This window comes from Anolis carolinensis, chromosome 4, assembly GCF_035594765.1.
Source record: "Anolis carolinensis isolate JA03-04 chromosome 4, rAnoCar3.1.pri, whole genome shotgun sequence".
NCBI lineage: Eukaryota > Metazoa > Chordata > Lepidosauria > Squamata > Dactyloidae > Anolis > Anolis carolinensis.
Window position 1 is genome coordinate 165,246,497 of NC_085844.1, and position 19,805 is coordinate 165,266,301.

The following is a 19,805-nucleotide window of genomic DNA, read 5'->3' on the forward strand; positions in this document are numbered from 1 at the left end:
CATGCAATCCAATGTATTCTAAAGCTATGAAGAATAAACCTCCAATTGCAGCATAAGCTCCATCTACACTGCCATATAATGCAGTTTGAAACTGCATTATATGGTCAGTATAGACTCATATAATAAAGTTCAACCGCATTATATGAGTGTACACTAACCCTGTTGCAACCTGCATTATATGGCAGTGTAGATGGGGCTATATTCCACTTTTGAAGAGTTCCCCAAGTCACACAACATATTTGGAATGGAAAAGTTTTTAAAAATCTGAATCTTGTTAAAATGTATGTTTCAAATATCTTTGGACACATCACCAAAAACAATGTACATACCTGCAGAAGATATTTGTACATCTGACTTCAAAGACTGGAGAAAATGACCTGCAGCCATTCTCTCCAGTGAACAGCTGGGTTATTTCTAATGTGACCAATGCTTTACCTCCTAAGATTTCAGTCAGCATCATCCATCTGTTTACATTTACATATTCAGTAGCAAGTGAGTAAAATTTTAAGTTGTCTGACTGTTGAAAGCACAAGAAAATAAGCCTTAATAAGCTCTAGAATAAAAGGCTTAATAGTGGCCACTCTGTTTCTCCACAAAGTTCTTGGGGGAGAGTGGCATGTATTTTGCATTTTTATTCAAATAAGAAAACAAAATTGCAAGCAAATAATTTGTCCTTCTAGAGATTGCTTTTTTTGCTGTATGAATCAGAGGCAGATGTGCTAAAGGAAAAAGAGGGGTTAATGCACTGGAAATGTACAGGCATAATGCAGCTCAGGAAATGTGTGTTTCCCAAGTGAGCTCTCCGATAAGCTGGCTGCATACACAGTGAGTGGTGGCAAAAGGCTTTTATGACTCTGTCTCTAACTCAGCAATCTCAACATGCACTTAAATATTAGTTTACAAGCTGCAGGTATTAAGTAAATGCCAGAGGGAAAACAAACAAGCAGCATTAAAGATGGGAGCACAAGGCTTGAGTTGAAATGTCTTCCTGGCAAAACAGAGCATGCACACTCATTCTCTAGTAGTATCAGAAGCAAGAATGTGTCTGTATGATTGACTGTTTCATTTAAGATCAGCATTTGAGCCATTATTAAAAATTTGTCTTTTCAGCATCATAAGAACAGCATATAATGTATATGGGAATTATTTGTGCCAAACACTATGGTCTCACCAACAATGAATAAACAGGTTATGATGGTAATCCCTGTTGTTTTTGTGAGGAATTCTTTTTCCACCTAGATATGATTTCCATATATATATGAGGAATGCCATCAAATTATTTACCAAAATAGGTGCTATTCAATCAACATGGCTTTTAAAATCAATAGGTTTATCATGGATAAATCAGTTAAAAGCCATAAATAGCTATTCACCATGATACTAGTTTCACATCTATCTACAGGAGCAGTAGATTGAAGACATGAGATGGTAGAAGAAATCTCAGAAATATGCCACCAGTCCAAAGTAGATTAGATGGTTATATCTGCTTTTATACTTCTTTATTTGTTTTTCAAAACATCTATATAAGCAAGTTTTTAAAGCTCCTCCATCATAAAGCGGAATACATCAAAAGTAATTCATAGCCCAACAAAATAAACTTTGGTGTTTTGGTTTTTAGGCCTGTTTCTGGTGTTATTTGGGGCACCAATTCAGAAAATTGCATTGGATAGTTCACATGAGCTCTAGTTTGTTAAATAATGGTTATAATTTTCTATGGGTGACCAGATGGTGATGGGTAGATGTCATATGTTCCGTATCACAAAACTTTTACCAATTTTGGAATCAGCAGGTCAAATATACAAAGTTAACATCTGGGGCATAAAATATGTGTTGGCAAGTGATGATGATCAAGATAGCTACAACAGAATGGCCTATTAGAAATGTACACAAAACTGAATAAATCTGATTTTACCAATTGCTTTATTTGTTTGTTTGTTTCTGCCTTTCATCTAACATGCTTCACATAGCTGTGATCATGTATGTAGTTTTCATTGCAATGTAATGGAGTAGAAAATGCTGAGAAAGTGACTGACCCACCAGCCTTAGATGAAGTTATCATGGGGTTTTCTTGGCAAGATTTGTCTGGAGGGGAGTTACTGTTGCCTCTTCTGAGGTTGAGAGGTCATACCTTGCCCAAGTTACCTAGTGGGTTTCCAGGATTGACAGGGATTTGAACTCCCATCTCCTGGAGTCCTAGTGCCATAACAAAAGCACTTCACCATTTACTGCTCTTAGTTAATGGCAGCTGTGAAGATTGTCAGCCAAGGTGCACACTTACCACAAGATTTGTGTAGATGCTAATAAAATATCAGCTTAAACAGATTTAGAGGCTATTTAACTGAATGGATCTACATTTCCATTAAGAAATCTAAATCTTTTTTTTTTTTTTTAAATATATTTTATTCAGGTTTTTTATATACATAAAAAGAGTGAGAACATTGTGAGTAAAGGTAAAGATAGTGAAAGGGGAAAGGGTCTTGGATGAAGAAGAAAGAGAAAGAGAGAAGAAAAAGAGAGAGAAAAAAGAAAAAAGAAAAAAAAAAAAAACAGTACTTCCCGTCTTTTCTTTTGGGTAGTCAAAAAAGAAAAATTTCGTGTTTGTTTTCGCTATAAATCCGCTCCGACATTCTGGTTTAATAAAAAAAGTTTTTCTTGTTCTATATAAATTGTTAGTTGTGTCCAATCAGTTTCTTTTATTGGTTTACCATGTTGGGTCTTCAAATAGTATGTCAATGTATCCATATTCTTTATATCCATTATTTTCAATATCCATTCTTCTTTAGTTGGTGTTTCTGTTGTTTTCCACTTCTTTGCGTAGACTATTCTGGCTGCTGTTGTTAAGTAGTGAAATAGAATCTCTTGATTTCTGTTGAGGTTCATATTTGTTATCCCTAGTAAAAAGTGTTCCGGTCTTAATTGGATGTTGACCTTGATAATTTTTTGTATCGCCTCGTGTATTTTTTTCCAATAATCTTTTGCCACTTTGCATCCCCACCACATATGGAAGAATGTACCTGTCTGTTTCTCACATTTCCAGCATTGATCCTTTACATTTTTATAACACTTTGCCAGTTTTTGGGGGGTCATGTACCATTGGTACATCATTTTGTACCAATTTTCTTTAAGGTCATATGAATTGGTATACTTCAGTTTGAGGTTCCACATTTTCTCCCATTCTGCCATATTTATTGGGTGCCTCACATATGCTGCCCATTTTATCATGCAGTCCTTGACTTGTTCTGTTTCCGTAGTCCATTGTAACAATATTTTATAATTTTTAGTAATTTCTTTTCTCTCATTCAATCTGATTTTGTCCCATAAAGTATCTTTGTCTGCGAATCCGTATTTTTTATCTCTATTGTAATATTCTTGAATCTGTCTATAATGGAACCATGAAACCTTTTGGAATCTATTTCTTACTTCTTCTTGGGTTCTCAATATATATTCCCCATTCTGTTTTTTCAAAACGTCTTTATATGTTGGCCATTCCTCCCATCTTAATTCTGTTCTTTGTGCTGCTTCTATTGGAGATATCCAGAGAGGTGTTTTCTGGTAAAATCTTGCTTTATAATTTTCCCATATTTTAATAAGGGCCGATCTAATAAAATTATTTCCGAAGTTTTTCTCCACTTTTTTCTTTTCGTACCACATGTAGGCATGCCAGCCGCATCTTAAATCAAATCCTTCTAGAGTTAAAATTTTTATTTTATTTAAATTTGACCAATCTTTAATCCAGGATAAACCACATGCTTCGTAATATGATCTCAGGTCTGGTAGTCCCAGTCCTCCTCTCTTTTTTTCATCGATCAAATTGAGGAATTTTATTCTCGCTTTTTTCCCTGCCCATATAAATTTAGATATATCTGAATTCCATTTTTTAAATATTTGATAGTTTCTTATTATGGGGATTGTTTGAAACAGGAACAAAATTTTTGGGAGGACCACCATTTTAACTGTGGATATTCTTCCGAGTAACGATAAATTTAGCTGTTTCCATGATTCCATGTCTTTTTTTATTTCCCTCCATTTTTCTTCATAGTTGTTCTTTAATAATTGTGCATTTTTAGGTGTAATAACTATTCCTAAGTATTTTATTTTATTCGTGACTTTTATTCCTATCATACTTTCCAATTCTTCTTGTCTTTTCCTTGAGATGTTTTTGGTCATTATCATTGTTTTATTCTTATTAATTTTCAGACCCGAGACTTTACCAAACTCTTCAATTTTTTTTAGCCAGTTTTGGATATTTTCCAATGGATTTTCGATTATGCAAATCATGTCGTCGGCGAATGCCCTTATTTTATATTCCTCTTTTCTTATTTTTATTCCGGTTAATTCTTTGTCTTCTCTTATGTTGTTTAGGAGCATTTCTAGTGAAAGTATGAATAATAAAGGTGAAAGTGGGCATCCTTGTCTTGTGCCTTTCGCTATGTTAAATTTTTTTGTTTCTTGGCCATTTATACAAATCTTTGCCTCCTGGTTGGTATATATTGATTTTATTCCTGTAATATATTGATGACCCATATCCAATTCTTTTAACAGCATGATGATAAAATCCCAGTTAATATTATCGAACGCCTTCTCCGCATCTAGTGCGAGGAAGGCACATTCTTTTTGATTGTTTCTGTCATAATATTCTATTGCGTTTAGTATTATTCTGACATTATCTCTTATTTGTCTCCTTGGAAGAAATCCGGCTTGGTCTTCTTTTATCCAGTCTGTTAAGAAGGTTTTCAATCTTTCCGCCAGTATATTTGTAAATAATTTGTAATCCGTATTCAAAAGCGAGATTGGTCTGTAATTTTTGATATCCTGAGGGTCTGATTTTTCTTTATGGATTAGTGTTATTATAGCCTCCTTCCACGTATTTGGAATAATCTCGTTTTGCATTGCTTGATTCATTATTTTTAGGAGCATTGGTGACAATTCTTGTTCGAATGTTTTGTAGTAACCCGCTGTAAATCCATCGGGTCCTGGCGCCTTTGAGGGGTCAAGCTTCTTGATTGCTTTATACAGTTCTTCTTTTGATATTTCCTTATTTAGTAGTTCTCTATGTTTGTCTGTAATTTTGGCTAGTTTCTGGTTGTTCAAGAACTTAACTATCCCCTCCTTTTCTATCTGGTCTTTTGTGTATAGAGTTTTATAAAATTTGTAAAATTGATCCATTATTTCTTGGTCTGACAAATATTCTTTGTTCTCTACTCGTATCGAAGGGATAAATTGTTTTTGTCTCTTCTTCCTTATTTTTGAAGCCAGCCATTTTCCCGGTTTGTTAGCATTTTCATAGTGGTGTTGCTTGATAAATTTCAGTTTTTTGGCCAGGTCCTCTGATTCTAAATTTTCTCTTTGTCTGTGTAGTGCTTGCAAGCTTTGTTGAATATTCTTGTTATTGGGGGATTTTTTTAATTCATTTTCCATTTTGCTGATTTCTTCTAGGTTATTCTTTATATCCAAATCTTTCTTTTTTTTCCTAATTGAATTTTGTTGGATAAAGTACCCCCTCATTACCGCTTTGGAGGTATCCCATACGGTTTGGATAGTAATTTCTGGCGTTTCATTAAGGTCAAAAAATTCTTTCAGAATTACCTTATTTTTTTTAATGTCTCCTTCTTCTTTTAGTAAAGTGTCATTTAGCCTCCATTTCCAAGTCTTTTTTCCTTGATTTAGTATCATTTCCATTGGGCAGTGATCTGAATGCGTTCTGGGTAAAATTTTGATGTGATTAATATTTGTGGTTAATGTGTTAGAGGCCCAAATCATGTCGATTCTTGTCCATATTTGGTGTCTGTTAGAGAAATAGGTATAGTCCTTTTCTTCTTTGTGATTCTTTCTCCATATATCCTCCAGGTCTAGATCTTTGTACATTTTCATAAAATCAAGAGGTAGTTGTCCCAATGATTTATTTTTGTTTTTCGTCGCTTTCTCCGTTTTATCCCACTTCTTATCCATTATTCCATTAAAGTCTCCCATAATAATTAATTCGTCGTGTTCCTGGTTTCTGATTAATTCTGACAGTTTTTTCACAAAGATTTTTTTTGGACCATTTGGCACATAGATGTTACATATTAAGATCTTTCGTTTGTCTAATTGTAATATAATTCCCACTATCCTTCCGTCATCATCTTTAAATGCCAACTGTGTGTTTAGTCTTGGATTTGCATAAATTACTACTCCACGCTTTTTTTCAAGGGCTGAGGAAAAATATTCTTGGCCAATTGATTTTTGGGTCAGATACGATATGTGTTTTTGGGAAATATGGGTTTCTTGCAATGCCGATATATCATATCTGCCCTTCCTGATAGCGTTGAAGATTTTTTTCCTTTTTTGTGGGGAGTTTAGTCCGTTAACATTATTAGAGAAGAATCTGATTTCCATCTTCTTTGTTTTTCTCTTCTTCTTCTACTCCTTCTTCTTCCTCTTCTTCTCTATCGCAGATGTCTTCCTCTTTTCCTGATTGAATATCTTCTTCTTCCGGAGAATCAAACCTTGCTCTCTTAGTTTTTTTGGTTTCTCTTGGAACCATGCCTTCTTTAGATTTACTTTCACCCATCTCACTTTTCAGTCTTTTATGGAACTCCCTGGCCTTCTCTTCAGTTGTCAGCCAATACTTATTCTCTTTGTAGGAGACCATAATGCCCTCTTTTTTTCCCATCTGAATCGTATTCCCAGTGTTTTCAGGTCCTCCGTTAAAAAGAAATATTTTCTCCTCTTTATCAGGGTCGATGTTGGGTATTCTTTAAGTATTGCTACTCTCTTCCCTTTAAATATTGTTGGTGTTTGGCTATTTTCTTTCAAAATTTCATCTCTAACTCTTTTTCGTCCGAATTGTACTATCACATCCCTATCAGCTTTGTTTCTCTTAGAGTAATTCGTAGTTACTCTATATACCCGGTCGATATTTTGATCTGCTTCTTCTTCTGTTATCCGTAGTTTCTCTGCCACCATTTTGGTAATGATCAGTCTGATATTTTCCTTTGCTTCTTCCTGGATGTTTCGGAATCTTAATTGAAATTCCAATTCCTTTTGCTCCCATTGTTCATATTTATCTTCTAATTTAATGTTTTTTTCCTCTAATCCTTGCAATTTATTGCTTATTCTATCTTGTGTTTTTTCTATTTTCTTTGTTTCTATCTTTGTTTGTTTCATTTCTTGTCTTAAATAGTCCAGATCTTTCTTCATAACCCCTAATTCCATTGAGATTTCCTTTTTTAGTGTATCTATTTCTTCTCTCATCTCTTTCCTTGCCTCCATTCTTTGTTCCTCCGCTATCTTTTGATATGCATCTTGTTTTTCGGAGATTTTCTGCATCTCCCTCATCAAATCACGGAGGGATAGGTCATCCGGAATTGAACCTCTTCTTCCTGCACCCACTCCCATTGCCTTTTTGTCATCCTTAGACTTTAGAAATGCCATTTCTCTTAAGTTTTGTTTTCTTTCTTTTCTTCGTTATGGTTCGTATTTCTTATTCAAAGCGGAAGTTTCTCCTTCACTGTAGTGCCTTTAATTTGTCTGATCTAATTTTATTTTAATTCATCAGAAATTCAATATTCGTTGTATACCGTTTGGCATTCAATAATTGTCTTTAAATATTTAATCTATCTTTTCTTTATTAGTACTGTGTCCGTGGGTTTGCTTATATAATTTACTTAAGGCAGTATAGTGGTAAAATACAGTGTAATGGTGTAGTGATATAGTATAATGTATTTATCCTGTAAGTTTATTTATATAAATTTATTTAGTTGAAGTCTTGTTCTACCCTATGTCCGGTATAGGGTTGTTGTGGTTGCTTTTCTCCTCCTTCTCCTCGTTAATTCTTATCTTTTCTTTTCCTCTTTCAACCCTTTGGATCCCCTCCCGTCTCTACTTAGTTTCTTTCTAATTTACTTTATATTACTTTGTAATCGAGTCCTTCCCCTTGCCAGGGTATTTCGATTTGGGCTCTTGTTTCCCCCGTGCCGAGTTTCCAGAGCACCGCGTCCGTCTGGGTTTATTTCCTCCTTTTCTCGTCTCTGCCCACACCTCCCTTGTTGGCTTCTTCCGCCCAGACTTCTCTGGCTTCCGCCCTTTGTCTTTCCACCTTCCGCCCTCACTCTCCCTCTTCCTTCCTCCTCCTTTCGTCACTATCGCCACACGCTCTCCTCCCCCGTCTCCCTCTTCTTCTATTTCCAGTCGCTCTGGGCCTCCCCCACAGAGCTCTCCTTTTCCAAGCTCTTTATTTATTACCAAGGCTCCATAGACAAAACAAATCCTCCGTGGATCTCCTCTCCAAGGTCAGTGCGGTCTCGCCGCCATTTCCTAAGGTTATTTTACGTTTTTAATTCTTTTAAGTTCTTCTAGCGATATAAAGAGATTCTCAATCTTTGCTTTCTTTAATTCTTTAGCCAAACGTCAAGCTTGGGATAGGATCTACTTGTAGAAAACTCTGGCATCCCCTCTCCTGAGTTGTCTGTTATTTTCTGTTGATTTTCATTCCGTTTCCATTCTCCATATTATTGTTAAGTAATGATTTTCGTCAATATGATCCCAGTTAAATTTGGTAGCGGAGGAAGTCCCCCTTAGAAAAGAACGTTTGTTCAACTTACTTTTCTGTGGTCTTCTGTTTCTTGATTTTAAAAATGGGCGTTGGTAGGCTGTTATCCCGAGGTGCTTGCCTCAGTTCTCCTATGGCGACCAGCTCTGCCCCGGGATCTATCCCACTGGATCGTGGACCGACCACCCTTGAGGGGTAGCCGGACGCTTGACCCTGAGATGATACCCTATGGGCTTGGCTGTCCTTCAGGCATCTATCCGTCTGAAAGTGAGAGTTAAAAACTCCTCCGAATCGCCAATAGGACTGACGTTGAGAGAGAGCCCTCTCGTCGCCCTGCCAGCCACCATGAACGCCACACCGGAAGTCAAGAAATCTAAATCTTTATGTCTTCTCCTGTTGTAATTCAACAAATGACTAGAATCTTTTCTTCTGTATCAGATCTGGAGAGTTATCCTGGGTCAAGATGACCAGGGTTACCAGGTTTAGATTACTAGATATAGGGAATTTTATATATGGACAAACTTTATAGTTTTGGGAAGTGATGATGGATAAAACGATATTTTTGTACCACTACTTTTTGTGGACAGTTCATGGGGAATTGACATACACAACTGAGGCATTCCTAGTAAAAAAAAACCAAGAAAACCCCTGAAGGATGCATTAAGTGTTTTGTTTGTATGTGTAATGTGCAATATCTATATTCAACATGCAAGCACTATTTGCGACCCTGTAAAAATGTCTGGTCTTTTAATGGGCGGATCTGTCAAATTTTGTTCTCATTCATTATACATTTACTTGTTCCATCTAATTTCCAAATCAGATTTTGGGGGAGGGAATTCACAACACAAGGCATATATCACATGCTGATAAATATATATTTAAAGTATATGCCCCAGGCGCATTTTAAATGTTTAGATTTTGTTATATACTTTTGTATATGTTTCCATTTAAAGTACTTATCAAAGTGCTTGTTTGATTTTTATTTTATTTTTTTGCTGTACAAACTTTATGTGAACAGTTCTTTCAGGAAAAAAATATTTTGCGCATTTTATTTTAATTTTTTATGAAAACTGCATTAAGAAAAGTAGAAATATGGCAGTCAAATTTTGGGATCAAGTTTTAAGTTCTAGACCTCTGAATTTGTTAATTCCACACTGAAATGCAATAAAATACATTATGCATCAATTGCTAGTATGACCAGCCACTGTTAAGGTGAAAATAGACTAGATGGATCTTCAGCATCCGCTTGAGAAATGATTCTTAGATTCTTTATATATCATAAATATGCAATATGTCATATGATTTCTATTGATTCTCAGCTTCAAGAATCCTCTGGGACCAGAAATGTGCTTCCTCCTACTTTCCCTTGCTTTTCAAATTTACTATAAATCTGAATAAATACCGTTGGTTCTTTCTTTGAAGGTTTGCCTAGATATCATGAAAGATGAAACACTATGTTATTATTAGGATTTTCAGTAGTGCTGTCCATTAAATTCAAACAAAGTGTCTTTCTGAGTAGATATTACAATGTTTCCTTTTAGGGAATCATGGCAAAAGATCAAGACAAGATTTTGAAAATAATAAGTTCTATAAAACCCTATAGACATTTGAGGTAAATGAACCTTCTAACCCCTTCAGATCCTATTATCAGAGAACTTCTTCCATAATCTTTCTGTTCAAGAAATGGCAAAAGTTCAACCAGATACTAGACTCTGATTAGTAAAGATTTGTATGTATTAGTTTTATTTCAAGCTGAGGTTTTTAAAAAGTTTTTTTTTCTCAACAGCTGCTAATGTGTACTAAATTTATACAGAACATAATTCAGAATAAGGATTGAGATTGCCACTGCAATAACTGTGTGTTTTTAGTACTGGATTTTGTTAAAGACCAAAGTTAGTTCCAAAGATTGCCATTTGATAAATTAAAATAGCATTGTTTTTTTTTTCCATTGGCCACAAATCACAAGTTGCACCCTTGACATTTCTAGTACCAGTTGAGGCATGATTGTCATGAGCCTGCCTACCTGAAGATATGTAGCCATTTTTTATTACTCTTGTTGTTGTTTTAAACAAAACTCTCATCTGGTTCTCATTTACTACAAAGTTGTTGATGCAGAAGAATCCATTAAGACTGCTGGATATTAGGAACAATCATATCTCACCACAATAGAATGAGTTAGAAAAACATTCACCTAAAAGTTCTGGACTTGCTTGTTCTTGTTTTTTTCTTGGGTTTAATTCACAAACATAAAAGACATTGCAGACTACTTCAGCCAGAGAAGTCAGCCATAGCAGGGCACTTGATGAACCAACCTGGACACAGCATATTATTTGAGAACACAGAAATGCTGGACCACTCTCCCAACTACCACGTCAGACTACACAGAGAAGCCATTGAAATCCACAAGCATGTGGACAATTTCAACAGAAAGGAGAAAACCATGAAAATGAACAAAATCTGGCTACCAGTATTTTAAAAAACTCTAAAATCAGAACAGTAAATAAAGAACAAAACTCTGAAAACAGAGGAATTCCAGACATGAAACAATCAGGAACAGCTAACAGCTCCAAACAAAGGATTCTCCCAGACAGGAAGAAGCCAGGCCTTGAGGCCACAGAGCCATCAAATGCTAATCAAGGTGATTAATTACAACTTCCACACCTGCCTCAAACAGACAATAGTTCTTTCTCCCACCCTAGACCTTACACAGATATATAAACCTCCCTTGCCTAGTTTCCAACATATCTCACAGCTGCTGAGGATGCCTGCCACAGATGTGGGCGAAACGTGAAGAGAGAAAACTTCTGGAACATGGCCATACAGCCCAAAAGACTCACAGCAACCCATTAATTCAGATTGGCACATTTTCAAGCAGTGACGCGTCCCTACTGCCATTCATAACTTATGGCACAAGTTCATAGGCATTTGGCCTCATTTCTTTTCTTCCCGTTTTCTCTATACAGAGAATCAAGTGTTTCAACTTGTAAAACAGGCAAAAGACCTTGACAAAGTTCAGAGATTACTAAAATCTAAAGTCTCTGAAACAACATGCTAAATTATCAAATCCAGTGCCTGTGAAAATTCCTGAAAATAACCCCAGAACGAATCCAGTTTGAGAAAAGAGTGCACAGATTTTCAGTTTAAAGTTGCATGTTATTGTGATTAGGGTTTTGTGTGTGTGTGTGTGTGTGTGTGTTTGTGTGTGTGCGTGTGTCCAGGAAAACTCTGTATGTGTGTGTACAAAAAAAGCAACAGAAACTTTAGATGATATTTTCAGACATTGAAGGTGTGAGAGAGGTAGCATTTTAAAAGAGAATTACTTTTTAACTTCTTTGAAGAGAATTCATAATTGCACCATCCTGGGGATTTCGGTATAGGAACTGTGTTATGCAAGCTGAACCTAAATCTATTGTCAATTTTTATTGCCATGCCGTATGTATGATCTTGACCATAGAGAGATATGAAACTCTTATCCTGATTTAAGCCTTTGATTATAGGCTCAAATTTCAGAGTCTCCTAAAGATGGCAGTTTAGCAATATCCTCCATATTTTTATTGCACTTGCATATTAACTTATTGTTGCTTTGCACTTGCCAGTAATAGTTATGGGGAGGAATGGATTATATATGGAATAACATGAAAGCTTGACATGGCACAATATTATCACATATTGTGAAGGAGAAGGGGAAAACTAAACATAGACTGCCAATGCTGTAATTCACATGTGGTTACAGCTGCAGTCAGAGCCGGCCCTAGGTATTTTTCAAGTGTAGGTGAACAGAATTTTGGCGCCCCCCCCCCCAAACCAATCACTGAAAAATAAAAGCGTTGGATAAGTGAAAATGTTGGATAATGAGGAATTAAGGAAAAGCCTATTAAACATCAAATTACATTAAGATTTTACAAATTAAGCATCAAAACATGTTTTACAAGAAATCAACAGAAAAAGCAGTCTCGACTGCGCCCCCATATGTTTTGCGCCCGAAGCGACCGCTGGGGGCCGGGCTGTGGCACAGGCTGTTGAGCAACCAGCTGCAACAAATCACTCTAACTAAGAGGTCATGAGTTCGAGGCCAGCTCGGAGCCCCGTGTTTGTCTTGTCTTTGTTCTATGTTAAGGCATTGAATGTTTGCCTTATATGTGTAATGTGATCCGCCCTGAGTCCCCTTCGGGGTGAGAAGGGCGGAATATAAATACTGTAAATAAATAAATAAATTCGCCTCATTGTTGGACCGGCCCTGGCTGCAGTTCTAAACTGACTTACTAAGCACTTCCATGTACAGTAGAGTCTCACTTATCCAACATAAACGGGCCGGCAGAACGTTGGATAAGCGAATATGTTGGATAATAAGGAAGGATTAAGGAAAAGCCTATTACACATCAAATTAGGTTATGATTTTACAAAATAAACATCCAAACATCATGTTTAACAACAAATTTGACAGAAAAAGTAGTTCAATACACAGTAATGCTATGCAGTAATTACTGCATTTACAAATTTAGCACCAAAATATCACGATGTATTGAAAACATTGACTACAAAAATGCGTTGGATAATCCAGAACGTTGGATAAGTGAGTGTTGGATAAGTGAGACTCTACTGTACTTAAAAATGACTTACATCTGAGTAAATATTTTAAAGATTAGTCTGTAAGAATGCATCTACATAGTAGAATTAATGCATTATGGCACCTGTACCTTTTGGCAGAGAAGGCTAAAGATCTGAGTATTGAGCAATGGCAGTTTATTTATTTATCGTGTCAGAAGCCAATTGAGAATACAGTTATAATGTATAGAAAAAACACAAGCAAAGTTTAAGAGCCATAGGAGTTGAAGTGGTATCAGACTGCATTCATTCTATAGTGTTGATGCACCCTGATAGTCACATTTCAATAAAAGATACACATGCTTTTTGCAACATAACAAAAATGCATGCATTTATTAATGTGTGATCTGACTGTGAACAAAAGCCTTTGATCTATTGAGGATGTTTTTTTTTTCAGTGCCCTCCCCTGAGTTTCCCCACACGCAGTGAACATACTTCCACGCATACTTCCAAAAGCAATCTAACACAGAGAGGATAGTTGTAAAATGGACAAATTAGGCTCCAGTCAATTTCTGAAAGTTGTTTATTTAAGTCTACATGCTTTGTTCACAGATGGTTTTTATCTTGGTCTACAAATTCTGATGAAATGATAAAAGAGGGGGATCTATTTTGATGGTGTGATGTATCTGGCAAACAAGAACTGTGCAGTCTCCAATTAAAACTGACAAGTCTTTAAAATGCTTAATCCCACAGATGCAGTATGACAATCCCAAAGTGTATATCATAAATGATATGTTGCAGTCATCTGTTACTGTTGGTATGGGCTTTGCATTGTTTTCTTCTTAAAGAGCAGACAGCGATGAGACTCAGTTAACAGATTAGCATGGCAAGAGTGCAAATTAAAACTAAAATGCTTTGAAGCTTAAATATTTACTACAAAACGCTCCTGCCCTTTCCTGTTGCTGTGCTCAATGTGAACTGTACATCAAATGACCTACGTGAACCTGCAAATTATTATTTTCCTTGAAATTGTCTATTAAGGACTGAATGAGCAAAAGAGATTAGTTTGCAAGATAGGTCTGGACAATAGTCACTGTCTTTTAAATGGTGCTTAATTTAGGCTCAAGTGTTTAATTTCAACTTTCTGATAGCATTGGCTCTGCATTCACTGCAGGTATTCAAGATGTTCAGCCTGATTAATTGGGCAAGGCTGTGTTTCTTACAGTTTGAGATTACTTGAAAGGGAAAGTGAGAAATGAAATGTGCCAAAAGGCTTTGGTCTATTTTTATTAATCGAACGGATTAGACGGATCATGAAAACAATCTTCTAATTTATAAGAGTCAATCTCATATCTTGTTAAACAAGAGTTATTATTATTGAACTTAAACCACTGAAGTGTGATATACCAAAGGCCATGTTCTGCACAGCAGAACACCACTTTGAACACTCGCATGTTAACCACATGCTAATAGGTTCTCAGCAGGCTGATAAGTTATTGATTATCTCTGCTTGTATAATTTGTATCAAGACAAGACGTCGTGGTTATAACTGGAACATAAGTGCTTCCGTCTTTCTACCTGAATCAGGCTCACAAGCTCATTCGTCACTTTATTCAGGGCCACAGCAACAGACAGATAGGTTTGTCTGTAGGTGGATGGATCCTTTTTGTGGAAAGAAGGATGGAACGCCATTGTACTTTGGCATAGAAAAAAAATCAAGTCCTATTGTACTTCTGAGTATTAATCTAAACAGCAGTTGGAGTGCCAAATGGAAAAACCTTTCAAAACAGTTTCTCTTTGTTCCCTTGCTAACGTGTATGTTGAAATTATCCTCCATTTTATATTTTGTTAGTCTTTAGGTAGACAGGAATAGAATGGAAAAGGATACAAAGAATATATGTGATTACATGGGCCAAGTGAGAAACATATTCATATTGCAGCCATCTGATACATTATTTTAAATTACTTTGACAAGAAATGCTTTCTTCTTCTGTCTAAAACTTATACACATACATAAAGAAATTTTAAATAGTTTCTCTTCTCTCCAATTCCCACTATTTAAAATTCTTCTCTGTCTCTCTCTCTTTTTTTAAAAAAGGATCTTTTTTATATAGTATTCAGAGGCTAGGCAGTAAGTTTTATAATGAATTCCTCTATATTTTATAACTTCTATACATGTTCAAAAAGAAGTACAGGAAGTCAAACCCCTCAAAGAGGATTAAATATTGGAGTAAACACTGGTTTTCTGTCATTAACAGCAGGGCAAAAAGGTAGGAATCTGACAGATTGTTGTGTTTGTTTGTAGAAAGTATTGTCCCAGATTTTTGACATGGACCACATGTTGCAATTGCTGACATGCTTTGGATAAAGAGAAGATCAAAAGCCTAGAAGAAGAATATTTTATTGTTCAGTAGCTTCAAGCTAATATTGGAGGTGGGTAGTCTGACAGGCTGATTTCAATGAAGATAATTTTCACTGAGGAGATGGGTGATAATTATACAAAACATAAAGAGTGAACCCAATGTTTATATTATTTTTATGCATAATTCTAGGTAGAGCCACTGGGTCCTATAAAAATGGTAAGAACATGTTTTGTTGAAATGGCGGTGGGTATATTTACTGTCATAAAGATGAGGAGCCTACACTTGATTAGTAGGAGTGCCACTCCAACTATTGCATAGCATCAGTGAACATTTAGTTCAACTTTTTCCAACCGTTGGACCAACAAACCAAAGGTGAATTCAAAACTATGTAGTGGTAAATCCTCCAACCTCCCCCCCCCGCCCCCGCCCCCCGTGTTCAGTGTCATAACTACAGGGGAGCACCTTTTACTGGCCTTGACCCTAATACAATGCATGCAACTAGTCACATTCCTTCAAAGTGAATGTTTCCAATATAAAAAGAAGAGGAGAGAAAGGAGGAAAGAGGATTCATGCAGAAAAATGAGAATATTACTTCCCCAATAATTCTTTTATCCCCCTTTAATTAAATTTTCCTTCTCTCCCCAAATTTCTAGTATTATAGAGAGTGAGACCACATCTACACTGAAGAATTAATGCAATTTGACATCACTTTAACTGCCATGGCTCAATCCCTTGGAATCCTGAGATGGTTAGTTTGGTGCACCAGCACTGTTTGTCAGAGAAGGTTAAATAGGCCTATATAGCAGTGTAGATGGAGCCTCAGCAAAGTAGTGTCAAACTACACTGGTTCAACAGGGTACATTCATCTGGAGTCAATATAAATTGTTCACACCTAGAACTCTTGTATTCACTATGTCTTGGGTAGCAATGTCTTCACTTTGTAATTGCACCCCCAATTAAGTAGACTTTTCTAGCATCTGATATATATGCTGAGTTATGTAGTTGTGCGGCAGGATCAGAATGAAATGAGGAACAGAAAAAGACAGTTGTAACACGTCATAAACTTTCAAAAGGCTCATTTCACACAAACATGCTGGCATTTGTAAGATAATGTACAAGAATGCCAGACTATTAATGAGGGATGATATCTGCATGATAACATGGAAGGATTGATCCTGGCCCAGTACCTACTCACTGGGTTGTACAAACATTTGTATCTTTGTCTCTGTTCTCTTTCTTCCTTTTGGAGAGTCCCAATGTGAAAGTGCCCTTGGATGATCCTGCCAGGCCTTTGCACAATAAACTATTGAGATTTAAATCCAGAAGTTTGAACATAAAGTGTTCATATAACATACAATCAGATGGCAAGGCCACCACTATCAGTAGACAAAATGAGGCAGATGCTTTTTAACAGATGCAGGGAGGTGGCAGGAAGATACTATAAGTATGAGAAGTGGGTCACACACTGTGCTTCTGTTAGCTGTATGTCCTGTAGTAAAATCAGAATTTCAATCAAAATGTTTCTACAGAATTAAGTTATTAAATAATTAAATAAGATGCATTGCTAAAGGGCCAATGAATTTTAGAGGCCACCCAGATGAGGAAAAAGAAATCCCCAAAATCCCAATTCTGTTCCTCTACATACTGATTTTATTTTGGAGATCCACACTGCGTTTTTTTTTCCATCCTGAAGTAGTTCCTGGGAACTCCCAGCATTCCAGCTCCCTCAATCAGTTTAAATTAACTCAACATTTTTGAAATAAAATGCATCATACCTAGTTGGTATATTTGGACTGTTTCAGAACTAGGTAAGATGGCAGTCAGTCACCAACAAAATTACTATAGAAATGTTTAACTAACTTAATATTGCTAAAGTACTTTAAAACCTCAGGTACAATTCTTGGATAATGATGATGATGGAGACTGTGGAAATCACTGAGAATCAATTTCTAAAATGTTTTCTGAATCCAGATGTGACAAATTATCAGTGGGATGGGGAGGAGAAAGAACTCACAGGAGGGGGAAGAAAGGAAGCCCATCCTGGTTCAAGAATATTTGGATGCAAACCTGGAGAAATATAGTTCAAAGAAGAGTATGCATAAGAATCTGGTTCCTGTTTCTGGCACCCAGGTGATACAAGCAAGGATCACTGAGGTGTGAGCAAAATGAAGGGGACCATGAAGGGGCTTTACAACCCCTGCGTAGCTGGGGCCAGAAAGGGTTTTGCTGCCACCTCCATGGAGGAAGTTAACAAGATGATTTAGAGAGCTTGGTGGAGGATAAGGGAAAAACGGACACTTGCCCCTAATCTGTGATTAAAACAGCAGGGGATTTGAACTTGGTGCAAACACACAAGGCACCCATATTTGAGTGTAGGCCAGGAGTGGGAACCCTCAACTATAGTGTAAATAAAGGATGGGAGGGTGAACGCAAATGGCCTAGGAATTGGAGAATATGACATCAATAAATTCTAGAGACAGAATTCTCTGTCACGTTCCCCTTAGCAGCTGAGGAGTAGGATGAAAGGTCACTATCATGGCTTTATCACCAAGTTAATTACCAAGTTCATTACACATTTTAGTCCTAACTATAACTGATAAAGTTATAAAGTTTAATTAGATAACATTAATAAAGGTTGTCCATAGTTAACCCATCCATGTATGCTTTCTCTTCATTTGCAGGGGTTGCATGGCAAGGGGCTTTCCGACCCCTGCACAGCTAGGACCGGAAAGGGCTTTTCTGCCTCCCCTACAGAGGAGGCTAACAGACAGTGGTGCCTGAATAGACTATGTTTCGGGGGGGGGGGCTTCAGCAGGCAATCCACCCTCCTCTTCATTCCACTGCTGAACCCCGGCCCACCCTGCCATCCATTAACAGTATAGCTGAAGTGATTGCCCAAGGGGGCCGGGTAAGAATCCCCCCCTATGTTCTAGGGGTTTTTTCCCTCCTACCCTATACTTTTTAGCAGGGCAAATTGGGAAGTACAGGCTATTAAATAGGCATACCTGAAAACAGCAGGGGATTTGATTTTTGGTGCACACACAAGGCACTTATATTTGAGTGTAGGCCAGGAACAGGAACCCTAATCTATAATGTAAATAAAGGATGGGAGGGCGGCGAATGCAAATGGCCTAGGAATTGGAGAATATGAAATCAATAAATTCTGGGCACAGAATTCTCCTTCAAGTCTTATTTTATCTATTTGTTTGCTTCATTTCTATCTCGCCTTTTTTCACCCTAGAGAGGACTCAAGGCAGCTTACAAACATTAAAATACATCTCAACAAAATATCAATAATCTAACCATGAACAATTAGACACATATCAATCAATTAAACATATTAAATCTAAATAAAATGCCAAGTCATGATCTCATAACCAAATTGTTTTCTAAAATCTATAATCCATTACTCAAGCTGTAGTCTCATTCCATAGCTTCCTATTCACCAAACACCTGCAAGAAAAGCCAGGTTTTACGTTTTTTTCTAAAAACCAGGAGGGATGGGGCTTGCCTGATGTCGTCACCAGTTGTGCTTGCGAAGAGGTTGGAACAGAGAGCAGGGCTTCCCCAGTTGATCTTAAAGCCCTTATAGGCTCATAGCGGGAGACATTTCCCTTGTCAGCCAAAGGGTAGAATTAAAGGTCACTACCATGGCTGTACCCTTACCAAGTTCATTGCCAAGTTCATTACACATTTTAGTCCTAACTACAGTATAACTGCTAAAGTTATATCGTTTAATTAGGTAACATTAATAAAAGTTGTCCATAGTTAATTCATTCATGTGTGTTGCCTCTTCATTTGCAGGGGTTGCATGGCAAGAGCCATTTATGTCCAGCTGCATTTAACCACTGATGATAGCATTCGTGCTATACATTCAACTTTTCTTAGGTCCCTTTTTGCACCATGTTTAAATAAACTTTCTAGTCAATGGGCCTGCATAAACATCCTGCGCAAACACTTCTATAAGTGTAAAAGTGAGTCAGTCACTGGGGAATATCTTTCTTTTTAAAAAGGAAAAAGCACTATTAAATTTAAAATATCTTAATTTTGAAATCAAGCTTTGTTTGCCAACTTGTTGATAAATTCAAGGTCATAGCTAACATCATGGGGAAAATGAAGTGATATAATAGTGAACCTAATCTGACCCAAACTGCACCTTACAGCTAGGCAAACAATGATTTTGATATTAGAGGGAGCTACTAAACAGTGATACCAAGAGGTGAAGAAGATAAACTGCAACAGTAAAAATCTGCTTCCAGCCTGTTTTTTTTGACATTTCTTTGACAGCTGTCACAATGTATACAAATGGAAAGGTGAAACAACTAGACAGTTTGATGGATTTAAAGCAATAAATTCATGATCAACTA